General features: G+C 46.4%; 1 long non-coding RNA gene across 1 annotated transcript in view; it reads right to left on the reverse strand.

Moving 5' to 3' along the window:
- LOC149979492 (uncharacterized) overlaps window positions 1-3721 on the reverse strand; it is a 41277-nt gene extending 37556 nt beyond the window's left edge. The window contains exon 1 of the long non-coding RNA XR_016484353.1: window positions 3562-3721. This is a non-coding gene — a long non-coding RNA (uncharacterized LOC149979492). The remainder of the gene's footprint in view (window positions 1-3561) is intronic.
- Window positions 3722-16661: the final 12940 nt, after the last annotated feature.

Raw genomic sequence — 16661 nt, forward strand, 5'->3', positions numbered from 1 at the left:
ACAGGTCAATTGCAATACATAATATTCAAACCAATCGTACAGTATGCACTCTTAAGTGCTGTCCAGCATTACAGAACAATAAAATCAAATATTGAAATAATACCAAACACTTCTTTAGATACTGATCAAATAAATATCTAATTTCATCTGAATTGACATGCCGTCCAGATATGTTGTTTAAATTCACAGTAAAAATCTGTATACACCTCTACCACTTAGGTATATTTGAGACCCAAAACGACTGTCAGACAAATAGAAACCAAGCCACACCAGACCAGTAGGGACTAAGCCACACCAGACCGGTAGGAACTAAGCCACACCAGACCAGTGGGGACTAAGCCACACCAGACCGGTAGGAACTAAGCCAGACCAGACCGGTAGGAACTAAGCCAGACCAGACTGATAGGTTCCAAGCCAGACCAGACAGATGGGGACTAAGTCACACCAGACCGGAAGGAACTAAGCCACACCAGGCCGGTATGAACTAAGCCACACCAGACCGGTAGGAACTAAGCCACACCAGACCGGTAGGAACTAAGCCACACCAGACCGGTAGGAACTAAGTCAGACCAGACCGATAGGTTCCAAGCCAGACCAGATCGATAGGTTCCAAGCCACACCAGACCGGTTGAAACTAAGCCACACCAGACAGATGGGGACCAAGCCACACCAGACCGGTAGGAAGTAAGCCAGACCAGACCGATAGGTTCCAAGCCAGACCAGACAGATGGGGACTAAGCCAGACCAGACCGGTAGGAACTAAGCCAGACCAGACAGATGGGGACCAAGCCAGACCAGACCGGTAGGAACTAAGCCAGACCAGACCGGTAGGAACTAAGCCAGACCAGACCGGTAGGAACTGAGCCAGACCAGACCGATAGGTTCCAAGCCAGACCAGACAGATGGGGACTAAGCCAGACCAGACCGATGGGGACTAAGCCAGACCAGACCAATAGGAACTAAGCCAGACCAGACCGGTAGGAACTAAGCCAGACCAGACCGGTAGGAACTAAGCCAGACCAGACCGGTAGGAAATAAGCCAGACCAGACCGGTGGGAACTAAGCCAGACCAGACCGATAGGTTCCAAGCCAGACCAGACAGATGGGGACTAAGCCAGACCAGACCAATAGGAACTAAGCCAGACCAGACCGGTAGGAACTAAGCCAGACGAGACCGGTAGGAACTAAGCCAGACCAGACCGATAGGAACTAAGCCAGACCAGACAGACGGGGACTAAGCCAGACCAGACCGATAGGAACTAAGCCAGACCAGACCGGTAGGAACTAAGCCAGACCAGACCGATAGGAACTAAGCCACACCAGACCGATAAAAAAGCTGTTGCTTTTGTAGAGCGATAGGTAAAGATGCTTCGTGGGTGACTGTTGTCATTGTGTGCAGAGTGTCTCTGGTTCAAGCCCAGGTTGGGGAGAGGAGAGGAATGGAAGCAATACTTTGACATACAACACTGATCCTATTTTACATACAACTCTGCAAACCCCCTCTCACCTGTCTGCCGGTGTGCTCAAGTGTGTGCGTACATGTGTGCATGTGTGTTTGTGAGAATGGGTCTTCATGGTCCCTGAGTGACAGACAGTGACAGGGAGCTCTGCTTAGCGTTCATTAGAGTAGTTGATTGAATTGGTGGGTGTGACGCTGTCACTCTTAATGGAGTGATCTCTAATTGGAGCAGATTAGCTCCACGGGCTTCTGGGTACTGACAGGGGTAGGAAACAAGGGAACAGAGAGAGGCTATAGGAGGACAGTGGACGGATCACACAGCGAGGACTAGATTGTACATTAACTCTAGACTCTTCTGTAGCCTCCTGTACTGTAAACTAGAACACTATACAGCAAAGACTGATGAAGACCTCAGGGTCAAAACATTGCACAAGAAAACAGTGTGGGGGTATCCATCTTTCTGTCAACACCATACAGTTTGGAGTGGTGCACTAAAAAACACAACACCTTCATTCATACAGACTTTTCTAGCTATTTAAACGGTTTTAACCGAACACTGCAAATTATTCTGTATGTACTGTTAACCTGGACCAGATATCTTTCTTTCTGGGAGGAGAGGTTTGATAAGCTAAGGCAGGGGGCTAACAGCTTCTGGGATGGATCACAGAGGAGATGACACTGTCTGTCTGTCTGTCTGTCTGTCTGTCTGTCTGTCTGTCTGTCTGCAGGCTGGTTTCTCTGTCCCAAAAGGCCCCGGCTGGGTTCAGTGTCCCTAAAGGCCCCGGCTGGGTTCAGTGTGCCAAAAGGCCCCGGCTGGGTTCAGTGTCCCAAAAGGCCCCGGCTGGGTTCAGTGTCCCAAAAATCCCCGGCCGGTACACTGTCCCAAAGGGCCCCGGCTGGGTTCAGTGTCCCAAAAGGCCCCGGCTGGGTTCAATGTCCCAAAAGGCCCCGGCTGGGTTCAGTCTCTCAAAAGGCCCCGGCTGGGTTCAGTGTCCCAAAAGCCCCGGCTGGGTTCAGTGTCCCAAAAGGCCCCGGCTGCGTTCAGTGTCCCAAAAAGCCCCGGCCGGTACACTGTCCCAAAGGGCTCCGGCTGGGTTCAGTGTCACAAAAGGCCCAGACTGGGTTCAATGTCCCAAAAGGCCCCGGCTGGGTTCAGTCTCCCAAAAGGCCTCGGCTGTGTTCAGTGTCCCAAAAGGCCCCGGCTGGGTTCAGTCTCCCAAAAGGCCCCGGCTGGGTTCAGTGTCCCAAAAGGCCCCGGCTGGGTTCACTGTCCCAAAAGGTCCCTGCCGGTTCATCAACAAGTTGAGGGTGCGATAATAGCCGACCATATAGAGGAATTATCATAAATGAAAATGACAAGTTATTAAGATCTGATATTGGGGACTGTGTGGTTTAGTATGATAGGTCATCTATAAAACGTTTACAGCCCAGCCACGTGCCAACCGATTTCATCTCGCACGCGACATGCCACCGACACATGTTAATAAGCTCACAACCTTTAATGAATCATTGTGCATGAATAGACGGCCATTACTGGCTGATTTGTGGCCAACTTCAGCATGTCAAGCACCGGCCACCAGACAAATCAACCAGAGACTGAATATCATCCAGCTTAATGTGGGGCCAATATTGATATTTTATCACCTGGGCCCTGATTCATTGTTTTAGGGCATCAATGAAGACCTGATGACCCTCATTCATTTGCCCCACAGAATCATTATGTCTCTTTCTTTATTGGATAATGAATAGCTCTATCTGCATAGGCAGCCTGTTTATGCCTCCTGATTCTGACTGTGCTGTACGGGTGATCATGTGAACCACACCGCCCAATGGAACCATGTTACTATGATGTGACCATGTTACTAAACTATGCATCACAAAAGGGACAAGCTTCCTGCCTGAATCATCAGTATGCGAATCATCAGGCAGAATTTCAACTGTTCTGCGAGTATTCTTGAGTGTATTCATAAACACATCCCACATGTATCAGTCACTGTCCGTCACTGAGGTATGTCTATAATCCCTGTCCCTTCAGTTGGTGTGGCCAGTTCAGGTGATAATTGTCTTTTTAGTTGTGCACAGATGAAGAGTGTTGGACTCACACTAAAGAGGCTTCCTCCTCTTCCTCTCCTTGAGTTAGAGGGTAGAGCTTGTGGCTTCGTCTTCCTGGTTCTCCTCTGGTAACCTGTGACCTGGGCGAGGCCTTGTGTTGAGAGGAGGTTCTGCCCCATTCATGTTGCCAATCACCTTCAGGGACAAACTGCAGACAAGAAACAAACTGTCAGACAAATTGAAGTGTTGAAGTTATTTCAACAAATACATGTTGGTGTAGACAATTTCACTACCATTTTTGTAATGTTTTTGCAGTAATTTGCAGTTATACAATATTTAAGCATGGGACCTGCAAAAAGGATTGTGCAGAAAGAGTTAACACAGTATCAAGTAAACTATCAAGGCGCAAGTCGAGACCCAAATGCAGACACAGGAGGCAGATGGTTGGAGTCTTACAATGTTTATTCATCCAAAGAGTGGCAGGCAGGCAGGCATAATGGTCAAGGCAGGCAGAATGGTCAGGCAGGCGGGTACAAAGTCCAGAAACAGGCAAGGGTCAAAACCGGGAGGACTAGAAAAGGAGAATGCAAAAAGCAGGAGAACAGGAAAACCGCTGGTTGACTTGGAAACATTAAAGACGAACTGGCACAGAGAGACAGGAAACACAGGGATAAATACACTGGTACAGAGAGACAGGAAACACAGGGATAAATACACTGGTACAGAGAGACAGGAAACACAGGGATAAATACACTGGTACAGAGAGACAGGAAACACAGGGATAAATACACTGGTACAGAGAGACAGGAAACACAGGGATAAATACACTGGCACAGAGAGACAGGAAACACAGGGATAAATACACTGGTACAGAGAGACAGGAAACACAGGGATAAATACACTGGCACAGAGAGACAGGAAACACAGGGATAAATACACTGGTACAGAGAGACAGGAAACACAGGGATAAATACACTGGTACAGAGAGACAGGAAACACAGGGATAAATACACTGGTACAGAGAGACAGGAAACACAGGGATAAATACACTGGCACAGAGAGACAGGAAACACAGGGATAAATACACTGGTACAGAGAGACAGGAAACACAGGGATAAATACACTGGCACAGAGAGACAGGAAACACAGGGATAAATACACTGGTACAGAGAGACAGGAAACACAGGGATAAATACACTGGCACAGAGAGACAGGAAACACTGGGATAAATACACTGGTACAGAGAGACAGGAAACACAGGGATAAATACACTGGTACAGAGAGACAGGAAACACAGGGATAAATACACTGGCACAGAGAGACAGGAAACACAGGGATAAATACACTGGTACAGAGAGACAGGAAACACAGGGATAAATACACTGGCACAGAGAGACAGGAAACACTGGGATAAATACACTGGTACAGAGAGACAGGAAACACAGGGATAAATACACTGGTACAGAGAGACAGGAAACACAGAGATAAATACACTGGCACAGAGAGACAGGAAACACAGGGATAAATACACTGGCACAGAGAGACAGGAAACACAGGGATAAATACACTGGTACAGAGAGACAGGAAACACAGGGATAAATACACTGGGGAAAAGAAGCTACACCTGGAGGTGGTGGAGACAATAATGAGGAGAGGTGAAACTGATCAGGGTGTGACATAAACTTCATGTGCCACAAAATCTCATCAAACTAGTGATAATCCGTTTGGATAATTAAACACGGTTACACTTTGGAAATGGTTTTCTCGCAAAGCCAAAACGGCTGGCAGGGAACGCACTAATCTCTTCATGCAACATACAAGACCAAGGACGTTTCCTACCCCGGCACCGAACAGCAAAGAGAAGATCAATCATATTCATATTTCTGAAAGCTTACGATGACCTCATAGTCTATGATGCGTTCTCCGCGGCAATCAAACATGCAGTTATTGAGTACTCATAAAATACGAGGGGGAGGTTTGTCAATTAATGTTCCTGCAAGGTGATTTTTAAAGGTTAACTTCTTCATATTCTGAATTTGGAGTTAGGTCAATATTGGCGAGCGAGGAGTCATTTGTGGACGAGGAGCGCTGAGCCAAGAAAAAGGGTTCTGGGTAATGGGGGGGGGGGGGGGGGGGGGGGGATCTGATGGCATATTACACCAATGAGAAGGCCCGATATTGAAATGGCATCTCTATCTTTCTGCTTCCCTTCGCGCATCACATGGACTTGCGGCAAATTGTAATTATATGGGAATCACCCCTCCTAGTTATATCTCAAGAACAGCACCTTGCTATTTTAAGTTAATTAAATTGATTGTGAGTGAGGAACACTCATGTCAACAATGGTTAAAGTGCACAAGTGAAAAATAATTCAAAATTGAAAAAAAAACAATTCATGTTTTTTATTTAGAACGTGGTTTAGATGCTTATCAGCATTTTTCCAAGCCATAAATAATTTGCGGAGAGGTAATATTCAAGCTGTTGGAGCTTTAGTTGTGCATCTTTAATGTGACTTTTACAGAAGCCTAGCCAGCATGGTACAACCGCACAGCTGGTTCCTACAATCTTTTCTCTTTTTTTTGCAGGCCATAGACACTTAAATGTTAGCCTGGGAGGAAAAAGAAACAGTGAGACATAAACCTACTGTGGTTTTAGTATGGAACAGAATGACTTTGCCCACATGAATTTCGTCAGCCATCTTGTTTCCTTCAGACGGAGCTGTTATAGGCCTATCTCTGAAGTTGTTTTGTGATGAGGGTCCTACAGGAATCCCATGTTGTTGAGAGCGCTGCATTGTGGGTTGGCAGCTGGCAAACATCTGTTTATACATAATGACTGTTTAGAAAAAATAAAAAAGCACACTTCACCACCTTTTAAATCCTACATTTAGTGCCATTTCCCAGCTTGCCGTGGTTAATATGGAAGGTACAGTAGTAGAACGCCTTCCAGTTAAATATTACAGAGAGACATGGTTCGATCAATTTCCTTAATTGCAATGCATGATGGGCCACGACTGAAGAGTGATGGGTACATTAACACCAAAACCAGAAGGATACGGGTGTAGGAACCACACGGTTGAGGCAAATTAATATTCAATATGTTCAATATAAGCGGTTCTTTGCTTATTCATGGAACACTACCCCCCCTCCCCCCTCCCAATAACAATACAAATATGCACACTAAACTGCTGTATTAACATGGAAAGTGTCTATAGCTCAGGGCACTTCTCGGAGGGCTTGCTTTTCTCTTAGGTGTTCGTTTATATTAATGTTGAGTATAAATTGGGGTTAACATGCAAAGATAAGGAGCCTGGGGCAGTGGTCATGTTAGTCTAAGGCTTGGGCTGGTCCTCGAGGGCATGGCTTTCCAGGACACTGCCAGAATTAAACCGACCTCTTCAGGTGAAAATTACCCATCTGTCAATATTGCTTAAATAAACAAAGGAATTCTCCCTAGGTATTCATACACATCCCTTAACCGACAGCGACAGATAAGAAACGTTTTTTTTTTCAGCGTTGAAAGAAGTCAAACAAATACTGCCATTGCCGGCGTTTCATTCACTAAGCGTCAGGACTGAATCATTTTGATACTAGGTCACATTTAGCATGTAGTCATTCCTAAGGGTTAAAGGGCAATAAGATGTAAGATGAAAAAGCAAAATCTAGTAAAATGTTACATTATAGACATATTGTGATATAGGAACAAGTGATTTGTGTGTCATGCCAATTATTGCCCATTAATAACCCTTAGGAATGACTACATGCTAAATGTGACCTACAGTATCCTACATTATTCCGTCCTAATGCTTGGAGAATTTTTGTTGTCTCCTGTAAAAATAAGAAATGTGATATGGTATAGATATAAAAGACAGATTTATATGAGATATTTACACAGAGGGCTTCAGAACGGAACCATGTGCACCATGTTTTCCACTCTCTCCATTTGAGTTGTACAGTCAGAGAGATTTTATTTTTGCTCAGGCAGGATTGCCTCAATGGTATTTGTCTCAGAGGAGCTGTCACCTTAAATCTGCAGGCCAGTTTGCACCCCCCCCCGTCCCCCCCCCCCCCGTCCCCCCCGTCGCATACACTTACTGTATATTTCTGTCAGAATTACATAAAGCACTAATAAAATCTGCACAAGTGTTCTTCCGAGGGCTGGGGATGCCCTTTGGGGTTCCTGGAAGTCTCTCTATACATAAAAAACAGTCTATATATTCATGGAGGATTAGTTTGAATATGTAAAGAGGGCCCCCGCTGTGAGGAGAGGGGAAAGGAGGGTGGAAAGCGGAACGCTCGGCGGGGCTAGTGAGCTGGCATTATCGTCCCCCTCCCCTCACCCTTGTATACACACCACAGCCGGGGGTGAGGGGACACGGCTGCCACAGGCAACTCTCTCACGTGCCACCCCATGCAGCAGCGTGGCTGTCATGCCACTGTGAGAGTGGAGGGCCACAAGGTGACACTGCAGGACATTCTCCTCTGTTTCTCCAGGCAAGAACACCACTCCCCCCCTCTGAGGTAAACAACAGAAGTAAGGTCACTGGTTCCTCAGCTCTTACAGTTAACATGTTTAAAGGTGGGTTGGGGGCCAAATGATTTTCTCCAGCAGAAATGCCAAAAGTGAATTACAGTGACAGTATTTCCTTCTGGAAGAGTGAAAAATAAACATTTCACAATATAGTAGACTTTTCACATAAGTCCCTCAGTAAACAACTGTACCCAGATGTCTCGTTTGTGATACACAGGTTTGAGGCCACACACACACTATTACGCATACACACACACTCATACACATGCACACACCCCCCCCCAAAAAACACGACCTAATAGATATGCCACGCTGTGTGTTTACACACATTCTCATCCGTCAAAATATGACGGGACCCATTAGGACGACTCCACAACGCCGAGAGCTAACTGTTGACGCAGCTACGGCATCAATCCATTTCCCCCCTCTCTCTTCTGACGCCCAACCTTAAAATATTAATTTTTGTCAGAATGGTGATGATCCAGGTTTCTCTCGGGGGAGGGGTGGGGGGTGGTGGGGGGGGGGGGGTGATCGGGAGAGTTGCAGTTGTTACAAAGCCAAATCAGTGGTTCATTTAATTAGACAGCCAATCTGTGCGGCCGTCTGCCCAGTCCTGACTGACTGGGGGCTGGAGTGTGTGAGGCCGAGGGCAGGGGAAGACAGGCGGTAGGAGAACACACGCAGCATCCACTATTCCTAGATACCAAATAAAGAGGGGAGTTAGCATTGGTGCTAAAATTAAATGAGGGAATAGCAGTTGGGGCGGATGCTCATTTGGAGAAAAATACTGTGAGGAATTTAGCATTGGTGCTATCTGGGATAATCATAATAGTCATGACCAATGCTCCTTTGGTGCTACTTTGAAAGGAGAATGGAGTGCGTTTTGGCTGTAGCACCTTGTTGTTGTGTCTGTGTGTAGCATTGCTAGGGAGGTGTAGTGAGGCGGTTCCTTTCCTCTCACTCTGAGTCACAAGGGAGAAGAGTAGCATGCTAACCTCTACCCTATTCTGTCCCTTCCTGCTATCTCTCTCTCCCCTGCGTGAGAGAGTACAGGGTGTGTGTGTGTGTGAGTACATGGTGTGTGACTGCATGGTGTGTGTGTGTGTGTGTGTGTGTGTGTGTGTGTGTGTATGGTGTGTGAGTGAGTGTATGGTGTGTGAGTTAGTGTAAGGTGTGTGAGAGCCCGCCGTCAAGGGGTCCTCCTCTGTCCAGGTGTAGTCACTGCCATCTAGGGAGACACACACAGGGACCCCCTGTCAGACTCAGCACAGACACCCCAATACACACACACTCACGCACACACACAGAGAGATGGATGTAGGCACACACACACACACACGCATGGACACACACTAATTAGACACTGTCAGGAGCTAGTCAAAGCAGTCAAGGTTCACTCCCTCTCTATACCAACACAGAGAGAGAAAGAGAGAGAGAGAGAAAGCGACAAACAAAAAGAGATAGAGAGATAGAGAGAAAGAGTACACAGGGTTTAGTGACACATAGCTGCACAAATGCTCACTTCAATTCAATTATAACTTGTCTATCTTGTGACCACAGCTCAGTTCTCTTAAAGAACAGTCAACAGCAATCCCCTGCCTCACATCCAAAGACGAGCATCGCCCGTAAAGGGTAAACAGGTAAGAATGCTGAGGATCAAGTTGTAGTTGAGACACATGGACACAAGAAAAGTAGAGATAATTTGTATGCTTAGCATTCTTAGTTGCTATCTACAAGGATATTGGAAATGTTTCAATGCTATAATTAAGCAATAAGGCACGAGGGGGTGTGGTATATGGCCAACATACCTTGGCTAGGGCTGTTCTCAGGCAGGATAATTGCTTGGGGGTTCTTGGCCATATACCAAGAACCCCGAAGCTATTATAAGCTGGTTACCAACATAACTAGAGCAGTAAAAGGACATGTTTTGTCATACCCATGGTACATGGCCTGATATATCACTTCTGTCAACCAATCAACATTCAGGACTCGAACCACCCAGTTTTTAATGGATAACATTACCCTTTCTCTTTCACTAGTCCTGTGGGGACTGATGGTGCAGCAGGTATGGGAGAAGGGAACAGGTTGTGCCAGGGCACAGGCATACACACATCCCCTGGTGACGTCGTTGTTTGTACGTGCCAGGTTCTGCAGCTGGACCTGTAATGCACCGCTCTCCTCTATTATGGCAACACAGGGAGCCAGCAGAGCATATAACATGTTATGTAGGTCATGTAACTCGAATGCATCCATGTGTGAAGATCATGGAGCCTTTCTGGCTGATAGATCATGGAGCCTTTATGGCTGATAGATCATGAAGCCTCTCTGGCTGATAGATCATGAAGCCTCTCTGGCTGATAGATCATGGTGCCTCTCTGGCTGATAGATCATGAAGCCTCTCTGGCTGATAGATCATGAAGCCTCTCTGGCTGATAGATCATGGAGCATCTCTGGCTGATAGATCATGGTGCCTCTCTGGCTGATAGATCACGGAGCCTCTCTGGCTGATAGATCGTGGTGCCTCTCTGGCTGATAGATCGTGGTGCCTCTCTGGCTGATAGATCGTGGAGCCTCTCTGGCTGATAGATCGTGGAGCCTCTCTGGCTGATAAATATTATTCCACTCTGGCTGATAGATCATGGAGCCTCTCTGGCTGATAGATCATGAAGCCTCTCTGGCTGATAGATCATGGAGCATCTCTGGCTGATAGATCATGGTGCCTCTCTGGCTGATAGATCACGGAGCCTCTCTGGCTGATAGATCGTGGTGCCTCTCTGGCTGATAGATCGTGGTGCCTCTCTGGCTGATAGATCGTGGAGCCTCTCTGGCTGATAAATATTATTCCACTCTGGCTGATAGATCATGGAGCCTCTCTGGCTGATAGATCATGGTGCCTCTCTGGCTGATAGATCATGGTGCCTCTCTGGCTGATGGCACCTGTTATTAGAAGCATGTGTAAGTCTGCCACTGCATCACACACACAGTCTCTGACAGACACACACACAGTCTCTGACAGACACACACACAGTCTCTGACAGACACACACACAGTCTCTGACAGACACACACACAGTCTCTGACAGACACACACACAAAGGTACAAGGTGGGAGAATGTTGAGGAAAGACGTACAGGTCGACACACAGACTTGAGCGCAAACACACACACAAACATACATGCACAGGCACGTACACACACTGAAAAGCCATCCAAAATCAGACATAAACACACATATACAATAACAAGCTTATCATCTATCCTCTCTTATAATTCAAGGCTTCAAGGGTCCTCCAGGCTTTTCTTACCAAGGAGAGAGTAAAAGAGAGAGAGAGAGAGAAAGAGAGAGAGAGAAGAGTCCCCTCAGCCAGCTGGTCCTGAGGCTCAATTCACTAATCACTACCAACCCAACAAAGCTTCAGGACAGCACTCAGAAAATCTGTCCCAACCAAATTATCATGATGCAAAATAAATATATATCACCTACTGGAAAGAAACGTCAATGCTAATTGGTTCTAAACAGACAGCACACGGTAGCATACTATCTGACCACTGTGTCTGATAGAAAACTGAGGAAAACACTATGCACAGGCTCAGTGAGCACAGCCTGGACATAGAGACATGTCACAGCCTGGACATAGAGACATGTCACAGCCTGGACATAGAGACATGTCACAGCCTGGACATAGAGACATGTCACAGCCTGGACATAGAGACATGTCACAGCCTGGACATAGAGACATGTCACAGCCTGGACATAGAGACATGTCACAGCCTGTCTATAGAGACATGTCACATCTTGTCTATAGAGCCATGTCACAGCCTGGACATAGAGACATGTCACAGCCTGTCTATAGAGACATGTCACAGCCTGGACATAGAGACATGTCACATCCTGTCTATAGAGCCATGTCACAGCCTGTCTATAGAGACATGTCACAGCCTGTCTATAGAGACATGTCACATCCTGGACATAGAGACATGTCACATCCTGGACATAGAGACATGTCACAGCCTGGACATAGAGACATGTCACAGCCTGGACATAGAGACATGTCACAGCCTGGACATAGAGACATGTCACAGCCTGGACATAGAGACATGTCACAGCCTGTCTATAGAGACATGTCACATCTTGTCTATAGAGCCATGTCACAGCCTGGACATAGAGACATGTCACAGCCTGTCTATAGAGACATGTCACATCCTGGACATAGAGACATGTCACAGCCTGGACATAGAGACATGTCACATCCTGTCTATAGAGACATGTCACAGCCTGTCTATAGAGACATGTCACATCCTGTCTATAGAGACATGTCACATCCTGGACATAGAGACATGTCACAACCTGTCTATAGAGCCATGTCACAGCCTGTCTATAGAGACATGTCACAGCCTGTCTATAGAGACATGTCACATCCTGGACATAGAGACATGTCACATCCTGGACATAGAGACATGTCACAGCCTGGACATAGAGACATGTCACAGCCTGGACATAGAGACATGTCACAGCCTGGACATAGAGACATGTCACAGCCTGGACATAGAGACATGTCACAGCCTGTCTATAGAGACATGTCACATCTTGTCTATAGAGCCATGTCACAGCCTGGACATAGAGACATGTCACAGCCTGTCTATAGAGACATGTCACATCCTGGACATAGAGACATGTCACAGCCTGGACATAGAGACATGTCACATCCTGTCTATAGAGACATGTCACAGCCTGTCTATAGAGACATGTCACATCCTGTCTATAGAGACATGTCACATCCTGGACATAGAGACATGTCACAACCTGTCTATAGCGACATGTCACAGCCTGGACATAGTGACATGTCACAGCCTGGACATAGAGACATGTCACAGCCTGGACATAGAGACATGTCACAGCCTGTCTATAGAGACATGTCACATCCTGGACATAGAGACATGTCACATCCTGGACATAGAGACATGTCACAGCCTGGACATAGAGACATGTCACAGCCTGGACATAGAGACATGTCACATCCTGGACATAGAGACATGTCACAGCCTGGACATAGAGACATGTCACATCCTGTCTATAGAGACATGTCACAGCCTGGACATAGAGACATGTCACATCCTGTCTATAGAGACATGTCACATCCTGGACATAGAGCCATGTCACATCCTGGACATAGAGACATGTCACATCCTGGACATAGAGACATGTCACTGCCTGGACATAGAGACATGTCACATCCTGGACATAGAGACATGTCACAGCCTGTCTATAGAGACATGTCACATCCTGGACATAGAGACATGTCACAGCCTGGACATAGAGACATGTCACATCCTGGACATAGAGACATGTCACAGCCTGGACATAGAGACATGTCACATCCTGGACATAGAGACATGTCACATCCTGGACATAGAGACATGTCACAGCCTGGACATAGAGACATGTCACAGCCTGGACATAGAGACATGCCACCTCCTGGACATAGAGACATGTCACATCCTGGACATAGAGACATGTCACAGCCTGGACATAGAGACATGTCACATCCTGGACATAGAGACATGTCACATCCTGTCTATAGAGACATGTCACAGCCTGGACATAGAGACATGTCACATCCTGTCTATAGAGACATGTCACATCCTGGACATAGAGACATGTCACATCCTGGACATAGAGACATGTCACATCCTGGACATAGAGACATGTCACAGCCTGGACATAGAGACATGTCACATCCTGGACATAGAGACATGTCACAGCCTGTCTATAGAGACATGTCACATCCTGGACATAGAGACATGTCACAGCCTGGACATAGAGACATGTCACATCCTGGACATAGAGACATGTCACATCCTGGACATAGAGACATGTCACAGCCTGGACATAGAGACATGTCACATCCTGGACATAGAGACATGTCACATCCTGGACATAGAGACATGTCACAGCCTGGACATAGAGACATGTCACAGCCTGGACATAGAGACATGCCACCTCCTGGACATAGAGACATGTCACATCCTGGACATAGAGACATGTCACAGCCTGGACATAGAGACATGTCACATCCTGGACATAGAGACATGTCACAGCCTGGACATAGAGACATGTCACATCCTGGACATAGAGACATGTCACATCCTGGACATAGAGACATGTCACAGCCTGGACATAGAGACATGTCACAGCCTGGACATAGAGACATGTCACCTCCTGGACATAGAGACATGTCACATCCTGGACATAGAGACATGTCACATCCTGTCTATAGAGACATGTCACATCCTGGACATAGAGACATGTCACAGCCTGTCTATAGAGACATGTCACATCCTGGACATAGAGACATGTCACATCCTGGACATAGAGACATGTCACATCCTGGACATAGAGACATGTCACAGCCTGGACATAGAGACATGTCACAGCCTGGACATAGAGACAGATGCCCAAAGAGGACAGGCTGGCCATAGAGACCGGTTGTCTCAGGCAAACCTGGCTGCTCAGAGAGGACAGGCTGGCCATAAAGAACAGTCATCGCAGAGAGGACAGGCTGGGCTCCCACAAAGAAATAGAGACAGAGCTGTTTTTTCTGTCTAACTGTGACAAATATTCTGACATAACAAATACATTCTTCACAAAAATGATAAATGCAAACCTAAATGATGAAGACAAACTTAAATACATACATGGTGAGGGACAGCCAGTGAGAAGTGTAATGTGATTATTTGCATATTCTTTATTCATATTTGTTGTAATTGCTGAGTACCACTATCATTATTTCTGCTTCATTACCAATGGTCTTTCACCATCATCACTATATGTTTACTTTGACAATGGAAGTGTTTACTTTTCATGTCAATAAAGTATATTCAAATGAATTGAGAGAAACTGAGGGCGAGAAAGAGAGACAGAGACAGAGGGAGAGAGACAGAGAGACAAAGAAAGAGAGAGAGAGAGAGAGCGAGAGGCATAGGGTTTTTCTCAATATGCGTACTATCGTACTCCACACTCTCATGCTCCAAGTGCATTCTCTGAGGATGTTCTCTTGATTATGTTCTTGTGAGGACGAGAGTCTTGAGAAATGCACAAAACATTACATTTGAGTAGTACTCGCACTCCCCTCTACTGCATTACCTTACGCTGCATCTGCCCATTCACGGACCTTCTTCCAGCCAGGACAACGGCAACAATAAAGACAAACCGAGATATACACAAAGAGACATGTTTTGCTTCATAACAATCATCTAGCTATATGTGATTTGTCATATTGTAGCTAAACAGAGAGTATTATATGCAAAAATGACATTAAACCAATGTTATCCAAGGTCGATGTCAATTCTTCGTGGGTAGCTAGCTAACAATTCTTTATGGCTATCTGGCTAGCTAACAGCAGTAGCTAACAGTAGTAGCTAGCCAGTTAGCTCTGTTGACGTACTATGGGCCTGTGACCCAAGCACACTACAATGGGCATTGTAGGCAGGTAAACATGCCAAAATTAACACAGCATGTATTTATTAACATATGAAGTTCAAATATTGCAGTCAGGCAACATAAGAGATTTGAATAGGCAACATTTCATTCCAAAGTTGGAGGGTATTTTCCCTCGCTTCAGCTCAAATAATGGCCGACATTAATTGCAAGATATCTTTTTACGTTTGCGTCATATGTCTTTGTATACTTTTCATTGAAGCTTGCATCGATGCAATCGAGAAGTTCCCTCCTTGCTCTGTTTCGCGTGCTCCAATTTACATGCTCGGTGCACGGTAGTATGCAATTTGAGAAACACCCAGAAAGACAGAGACAGAGACCAAGAGAGACAGAGACCAAGAGAGACAGAGACCAAGAGAGACAGAGACCAACAGATACAGAGACCAAGAGAGACAGAGAGCAAGAGAGAGAGACCAAGAGAGACAGAGACCAAGAGAGACAGAGACCAAGAGAGAGAGACCAAATGAGACAGAGCGCAAGAGAGACAGACCAAGAGAGACAGAGAGCAAGAGAGACAGAGACCAAGAGAGACAGAGACCAAGAGAGACAGAGAGCAAGAGAGACAGAGACCAAGAGATACAGAGACCAAGAGAGACAGATACCAAGAGATACAGAGACCAAAAGAGACAGAGACCAAGAGAGACAGAGACCAAGAGAGACAGAGACATACAGAGAGACAGAGACAAGGAGAGTGACAGAGAGAGAGACAGGGAGAGAAACAAAGAGAGAGACAAAGAGAGAGACAAAGAGAGAGACAGAGAGGTAAAGGAACAGAGGGACAGTCTAAGACAGAGACAGAGAGACAGAGAAAGAGACAGACAGACAGACAGAGAGACAGAGAGAGAGTCAGAGAGGTAAAGAAACAGATAGACAGAGAGACAGAGGTAAAGGAACAGAGGGACAGAGCACCAGGCAGCCTGAGTAAAAGGACTCATCCTCTGAGATGTGGTGTGGGAGGATCCAGGCAGGCTGACTGTGTGGTGGTGGGGGAGCCAGACTGACTGAATGTGTGGTGGTGGGGGAAGCCAGGCAGGCTGACTGATTGTGTGGTGGTGGGGGAAGCCAGGCAGGCTGATTGATTGTGTGGTGGTGGGGGAGGCAGGCTGATTGATTGTGTGGTGGTG

This window comes from Oncorhynchus mykiss, chromosome 11, assembly GCF_057628025.1.
Source record: "Oncorhynchus mykiss isolate SJ-2025 chromosome 11, ASM5762802v1, whole genome shotgun sequence".
In the NCBI taxonomy this organism is placed as follows: Eukaryota; Metazoa; Chordata; class Actinopteri; order Salmoniformes; family Salmonidae; genus Oncorhynchus; species Oncorhynchus mykiss.